This window comes from Piliocolobus tephrosceles, chromosome 12 (assembly GCF_002776525.5).
Source record: "Piliocolobus tephrosceles isolate RC106 chromosome 12, ASM277652v3, whole genome shotgun sequence".
Classification (NCBI taxonomy): domain Eukaryota; kingdom Metazoa; phylum Chordata; class Mammalia; order Primates; family Cercopithecidae; genus Piliocolobus; species Piliocolobus tephrosceles.
In genome coordinates, this window is record NC_045445.1 from 30,425,781 (window position 1) to 30,434,159 (window position 8,379).

An 8,379-nucleotide genomic window follows, 5' to 3' on the forward strand; every position below is an offset into this window, starting at 1 on the left:
ATTTAATTGGCCCATAAGTTCTGCAGGCTATACAGGAAGCATAGGAGAATATGCTTTTGGGGAGGCCTCTGAAAACTTCCAGTCATAATGGAAGGCAAAAAGGGGGCAGGTAAATCACATGGTGAGAATGGGAGCGAGAGAGAGTCGGGCGTGGGAGAGGTACCACACATCTTTTAAACCACCAGATCTCGTGAGAACTCACTCACTATCATGAAGATAACACCAAGCCATGAGGGATCCGCCCACATGACTCAAGCAGGCCTCACCTCCAACACTGAGGATTACAATTCAACATGAGATTTGGGCAGAGACAAATATCCAAATCATATAACATATTTTTTATAAGAGTCCTTTATCATAAAATGCCTTTTGCAAATATTTTCTCTTAGTCTGTGGATAATTGCTTTTTTTTTTCTTTTTTTTTTTGAGACAGAGTCTCACTCTCTCGCCCAGGCTGGAGTGCAGTGGTGCGATCTCGGCTCACTGCAACCTCTGCCTCCCAGATTCAAGTGATTTTCCTGCCTCAGCCTCCTGACTAGCTGGAACTACAGGTGCAAGCCACCACACCTGGCTAATTTTTGTATTTTTAGTAGAGACAAGGTTTCACCATGTTGGCCAGGCTAGTCTTGAATTCCTGACCTCAGGTGATCCACCCGCCTCAGCCTCCCAAAGTGCTGGGATTACAGGCATGAGCCACCACACCTGGCCGAGAATTGCTTGTTTTAATTGGGATATAACCAACATACCTTAGATTTCAGCTATTTTAAACGTACAGTGGTTTTTAATACATCCTCAGGGTCATGCAATCATCACCACAGTTATTCTTTGAAACATTTTCGTCACCCCCCTCCAAAAAACATATGCATTAGCAATCGTAGCCCCTTTTTCTTCAACACCACCCTCATCCCCTAGAACACTAATCTCTTTTGGGTCTCTGTAGTGACTGGATTCTTTCACTAAGCATAATAGTTTTCAAGTTTCACCCATCTTGTAGCATGAATGAGTACTTAGTTTTTTGTGTGTGGTTGAATAATGTTCCATTGCACAGATACAATACATTTTATTCATTCATTCATCAATTGATAGATATTTTGGTTGTTTCCACTTTTTGGCTATCCTTTAATGAATTCCACTTTGGCATTACACTAATGGCCTATACTAAGGGATATCATAAGAAATACTAGAAACATAAAGTTTTACTTACTGTCAGGTTCTTTCTTCCATTGCCAGGATACTATTTTATGACAACCCATACATAAATGGTAGGCTTAGTCTGAAAAACTGTTTTTGTTTTATATGCTCAGAGACAACATGAATGCTGTAACTAATTATTTTTCATTCTTGGTGTTCATCTTGCTTCTTTTTATATTGTTGTATTATTTTTTAACAAAATGGGGATAAACATTAGTGGCGATTTAGCTCACTCTAAAGTTATGGCAAATGGGCTTTCCAGTTGATCCATCTTGTCTGATCTTTACTGTACACGTGGCTGACAAAGAGAAGGGAATATGGACCCGTCATCTTGAACATGTCTAGTACCTAGTTCCTGCTGGCGTTCACCCTTGCAAGCTCCTAGCTGGTTTGCCTATGCCTGTGGCTTGACCTTACAGGCTGTTCTTTGTTAGAAAATGATTTGGGGCTGCTTTTCATGAAAAACAAAAGCCTTACCGAGGGCTCCCATGCCCTTGCTATCTGCCTAAGTAATTCCTTCTTAACTCCTATATCATCACCTCACATAGTTACATGTTTTGTGGTGAGAACACTTAAGACTTATAGTAAATTTCAAGTATACGTTATTATTAACTACACTCACCATGCTGCACATTTGATCTCCAGAACTTATTCATCTTATTACTAAAAGTTTATACCCTTTGATCAAAATCCCATTTCTCTGCTCCCTCTCAGACCATAGCAACCATCTTTTCACTTTCTGTTTCTATGAGTTTGACTGTTTTAGATTCCACACATGAGTGAGGTCATGCAGTATTTGCCTTTCTGTGTCTGGTTTATTTCACTTAGCATAATATCCTCTAGGTCCATCCTTGTCACAATAGCAGGATTTGCTTCTTTTTTAAGGCTTTTGTTCTTTTTTTTTTTTTTGAGATGGAGTCTTGCTCTGTCACCCAAGCTGGAGTGTAGTGGCCCAATTTCGGCTCACTGCAAGCTCCACCTCCCGGGTTGACGCTATTCTCCTGCCTCAGCCTCCCGAGTAGCTGGGGTACAGGTGCCCGCCACCACGCCCAGCTAATTTTTTGTACTTTTTCAGTAGAGACAGGGTTTCACCGGGTTAGCCAGGATGGTCTTGATCTCCTGACCTTGTGATCCGCCCGTCTTGGCCTCCCAAAGTGCGGGGATTACAGGCGTGAGCCACCGCGCCCAGCCAAGGCTTTTGTTCTTGTTGCCATTGTTGTTTAAGCTCTCTAATTACAACTATACATATTTTTTCTTTCTTTTTTTCAGCACAGCTGTGAAGAATACATATTTTTCCCCCCTGGCTCGAGGACCTAGAAATGTCTTTTAAACAATAGTAAACTAAGTAGTCTTCCTAAACCACCACATACTGTCTGTGTATGATCACCTCAGAGTCTATTTATTTGGTAGCAGGAAGAGATTGTTAGCCTGAAAGGTGTGTTTCCACAGATCAAATCCTCTTAGCTTGTAAGTAATTCTTTCTTTCCTTTCTTCTTTTTGTCCCTTTCTCCCCTCGTCCTCCCATCCACTTTTTTGCTTTCAATATTTTGATACGGAAATTTTCAAACACAAAAGTTGAAAGCATTTTACAATGAACATTCATATACCCACCACCTGGATTCTGGAGTTTACAACTAACATTTTATCTACACATATCTATTCATCTCATCCATAAACTAATCTTATTTTTGATGCATTTTGAGATAAGTTGAAGACATCAGTGTATTTCACACCAAATATTTTAGTATACGTATCAACTAAAGTTAAACTTTTACTTGTGGTTCTTGTTATTAGGTAAAATATAATGTGAAATGCACAAATCTTTTGTGTAAGGGTTTGAGTCACGTAGGCCAAAACTTATCATGTTATAGGATAGTACCATCATCACAGCAAGTTCCCTCATGTTCTCATGTCAATCTTGGCCTCTACACTCCTAAAACAATGTCTATCAGGAGTTTTTCCACCACAGAACAGTTTCATCTGTGTTAGAATTTCATATAAGTGAAATTACACAATATGTATACTCTTTTATATCTGGATTCTTTTAGTATAATGTTTTTGATATTTGTCCTCCTTGTGTGGATTGGTAGTTCATTCCTTTTCATTGCTGAGTTGTATTCCACTGTATAAATATACTTATTTATCCATTTTTCTGTTGATAAAACTTGGGCTATTTCCCATTTGGAACTACTATCAATAAAGCTGCTATGAACATTCTTGCACAAGTCTTTTTGTGGACTTTCATTTATCTTGGATAAACACCTAAGAGAGGAATTGCTGGATCACAGGGTATGTGTGTGTTAAGCTTAATAAGAAATGGCCAGCCCTTTTCCAAAACAAAATGTGAGTTTCACTTGTTCCACATCCTCGCCAATATCTTGTGTTGTCAGTCTTTTTAAATTTTAGTCATTCTAGTAGATGTGTAGTAGTATGTCTTTGTGATTTTTAATTTTCATTTCCTTTATGACTAATGCTGTTGAACATGTTTTTCAAGTGTTTATTGTCTACTCATCTTTTTTTTTTCTTGAGACAGGGTCTCGCTCTGTCACCCAGGCTGGAGAATAGTGGCGGCTCATTGCAGCCTCCACCTCCCGGGTTCAAGTGGTTCTCCTGCCTCAGCCTCCTGAGTAGCTGGGATTACAGGTGCGTGCCACCATGCCCAGCTAATTTTTGCATTTTTAGTAGAGATGGGGTTTCACCATGTTGGTCAGGCTGATCTCGAACTCCTGGCCTCAGTGATCCACCCACCTCGGCCTCCCAAAGAGCTGGGATTACAGGCGTGAGCCACCGCACCCTGCCTACTCATCTATCTTCTACTGTAAAGTGTATATTCAGATCTTTTGCCCATTTTATTGGGTATTTATTTCACTGAGTTGTCAGGAGTTCTTTATATATCCTTGATAACAGTCCTTTTTCAGATAAATGTTTTGTGAATATTTTCTTCCAGTCTATGGCTTGCCTATATATTTTCTTAATGGTGTCATTTCTTTGGCAGAAGTTTTAAATTTTGATGTTTTGCTTTCGTTTTTGTTTTTGAGGCAGAATCTTGCTCTGTCGCCCAGGCTGGAGTGCAGTGGCACAATCTCAGCTCATTGCAACTTCCATTTCCCAGGCTCAAGCAATCCTCCTGCTTCAGCCTCCTGAGTAGCCAGGACTACAGGCCTGCGCCACCACGCCTGGCTGATATTTTTGTATTTTTGGTAGAGAAGGGGTTTCCCCATGTTGGCCAGGCTGGTCTTGAACTCCTGACCTCAAGTGATCCACCCACCTCAGTCTCCCAAAGTGCTGGGATGACAGGCCTAAGCCACCATGCCCGGCCATTGATGAAGTCTATTTTATCGGGTTTTTCTTTGATAGTTACTTACATCCTAAGAAATTTTTTGCCTACTGTCAAATCACAAACATATTCTCCTATGTTTTCTTCTAAAAGTATTATAATTTTGTCTTTTACATTTAGGTCTGGGACAACATAGTGAAGAGACTCAGTCTGGCAGAGAAGAGACATGGTAACCAAAATCCCAGGGGCCTCACATGCCAGGGCATAAGCCTTCCCCTACTTTCTTGCCTCCCTTATAGGGGTTGACCCAAGTCACATAGCAGATAGCTGCTGTCTCCTCTGAGTTCCCAACCATAAAAAAAAGAATCTAACCATTTATTTCCTTGAGTTACTTCTCCCAAGGCTATTAAAGTGAGACTCTAGCATTCCTGATAAGAACCTGACTAGATACACCCAGCTAAAGACAAGATGGACTCCAGCGCTGACCTTTCATCAAGGTTTTCCTCCTTATAATGTCATTATAATGCTAAAAATCCGAATAACAAAGTGGAAGGATCTGTTTTGAAAACATGACTTGACAACAGCTTTATGGAAAATAATTTTTGTACTCACAGTGAAAGAAAATAATAGTTTTAAGTTCTCTTTAACCAGTTAAAATAAAACATCAACTTTAAAAAAAAAAAAAAAAAAAAAATCACACCCAGGGGTGGAGATTTAACATGCTAATGAGACGTACAATACATGAAGCAGCATATTATCGAACTATGCAGGTGGTACATGCCTATATATCACCCTTTTTCACCTCAGCTTCCGTAAAATGGCAAGAACAAAAGCCCTTCAGGGAGCTAGCACCAGGACCCTTTTCCTGTATGCTGCTCGCTTGCTTTGCTTGAGCCGCAAACCTATTAAACCTTATCTGTGAAAAATTTGTTTGGCCTGGTGTTAATTTCTGGGTTTTGTTTTTGTTTTTGAGACAGAGTCTTCCTCTGTCGCCCAGGCTGGAGAGGAGTGGTGTGATCTCAGCTCACTGCAACTTCCGCCTCCCGGCCTCAAGGGATCCTCCCTCCTCAGCCTCGCGAGTAGCTGGGACTTCAGGCACGTGCCACCACGCCCGGCTAATTTATCTATTTTTAGTAGAGATAGGGTTTCACCATGTTGGCCAGGCTGGTCTCAAACTCCTGACCTCGTGTGATCCACCCACCTTGGCCTCCCAAAGTGCTGAGATTACCGTCGAGCCACCATGCTCAGCCCCATCCTGGTGCTAATTTCTACTTACACAAAAGCCAAGAACTCGGAGCACAAACTGTGGTGACAGATCTATAATGTGCCTCAAACTGACTTTGTGTATAGTATGAGATAGGAGTTGAGCTGAATTTTTTTTTCATATGGTTATCCAGTTTTTCCAACACTATTTTACTCAGTAAGCTAGCAATATATAAAATTAAGATACAGAAATCAATAGCCTTCATGTACACTAACAATAACCAGTTAGAGAAGATAATGGTAGAGGAAAACCACCTTCAAACAGCAATAATGAAGATAAAATAAACTTAAGAAATGTGCAAAACCCATTTGAGGGAAAGTTTAAAACACTTCTGGAAGACACAAAGTAGACTTGAACAAATGGAAAGATATCCCTGTTCTTAACTAGAACAACTCACCTTTGCAAGGACTAATGAGGAGGAGATATCGGTCGTCCTGTAGCTAATTTTTTGTTCATATCTGTGTGTCTGTCTACCTATCTAGTAGAGACGGGGTCTCCTTATGTTACCCAGTCTGGTCTCGAATTCCTGGGCCCAAGCGATCTTCCCACCTCAGCCTCCCAAAGTGCTGGGATTATAGGCATGAGCCACCATTTCTGGCCAAGTTAATTTTTAAATTTAACACAATCCTAATAAAATACTAACAAGGTTTTTAATGGAGCTAGACAAGTTGACACTTTCCATATAATAAGCATGGAACAATAACTTGCAAAACACTGAAAAAGGAAATAATACATGGAATGTTAAAGCCAACTAAAAAGCCTTATAAATAAAACAGTGTGGTACTCCCTACATGAACAGACAGGCTGACAAGTGAAATAGAAAAGAAAGTCCAGAGATGTATGCTAAGTACACAGGGCAATTTATTGTCTGATAAAGGTGACAGCTCAAACCACTGGGGCAAAGATGACCATTTTAATAAACAGGGCTGGATAGCCATTTGGAAAAAGATTAAAATATAGATTCATACCTCACACCTTACACAAGAATCAATTTCAAATGGATTAGAAATCTGAATAAAGAAATTAAACCATATAACCATATAAGTCCTAAAAGAAAATTTGGGTGAATTCTTGTATAACCTGGGTTTCTAACTATGACTCAAAGTCCAGATGAAATAAAAAGTTAATACATTTGACCACATAAAGATTTTTAAAATATTTTGCATGGCAGAAAAATAGCATAAGCAAAGTCAAAGACAAATGACAAACTCAAGGAAAATATTTGCAACATGTATCACAAAGGGCAAATATTTCTAATATCTAAAGAACTCTTAAAAATCGAGGAGAAGCTAGGCAAGGGTGGCTCACGCCTGTAATCCCAGGACCTTGGGAGGCCAAGGTAGGAGGATCACTTAAGCTCCGGAGGTTGAAGATGCAGTAAGCTGTGATTCTGCCATTGCACTCCAGGCTGGGTGACAGAGTGAGACGCTGTCTCAAAAACAAAACAAAACAAAGAAAAAAAAAAAAAAAGCCGGGCATGGTGGCTCACGCCTGTAATCTTAACACTTTGGGAGGATGAGGTGGGCAGATCACGAGGTCAAGAGTTCGAGAACAGACTGACCAACATGGTGAAACCCCGTCTCTACTAAAAATACAAAAATTAGCCAGGCATGGTAGTTGCACACCTGTAATCCCAGCTACTCAGGAGGCTGAGGCAGGAGAATCGCTTGAACCTGGGAGGCAGAGGTTGTGGTAAGCTGAGATCATGCCACTGCACTCTAGCCTGGGCAGCAGAGCGAGACTCTGTCTCAAAAACAAACAAATAAACAAATAAACAAAAACAAAAAAAAAGGAGAAAACACCAAAAACTTGATAGAAAAATAAGCAAAATACATGAACAGACAACAGAAAAGACATAAAATGGCTCTTAAACAATATAAAAACACTCAGCCTCACTTAGTAACAGAGATGCAAGTTGAAACTACACTGAGATGTGTAGTTCAATTCAATTCAGTTATTGAATTGGCAAGAATTAAAAACAAGATCACACATTCAGTCAGAGCGGCTGTGGAGAAGTAGGCACTCAAACATTCAGCACCATATGCTGGTGGGAATGCAAATTGGTTCAATCCTTTTAGGGGGGAGAATTTGGCAGTATCTAACAGAAATCCACACACATTGCCATTTGAAGAACATTGGAATTTGCCCCAAAGATATATCTTCAACAGTACAAAAATATCTATACACACAGTTATTCAGTGTAGTATTTTCTTTGTAGATGCAAAACAACGAAAACGACCTAAATGCCCATACATAGAAGAGTGGTTAAACTATAGTGTACTCACACAGTGAAGTAATATGAACTGCAAAAAAGAATAAGAATCTATGAATAATATGAAATGATTTCTAGGACATGTTAAGTTTTAAGAAAAGTAGAATGCAGGCTAGGCGTGGTGGCTCCTGCCTGTAATCTCGGCACTTTGGGTGGCTGAGGCAGAAAGGTCCCTTGAGGCCAAGAGTTTCAGACCCGCCTGGGCAACATAGCAAGACCCCATCTCTCCAATAAAGTAAAATGAGTGCAAAAGAGTAATAAAGGGAAAACAAGAAAATGTATACATATCTGCTCACTGTGCAGGAAGAAACACAGAAAATGTTAAGCAGGAACTAAAGAGATTGGTTACCTATAGGGGGTGAGTGGAAATAGGCT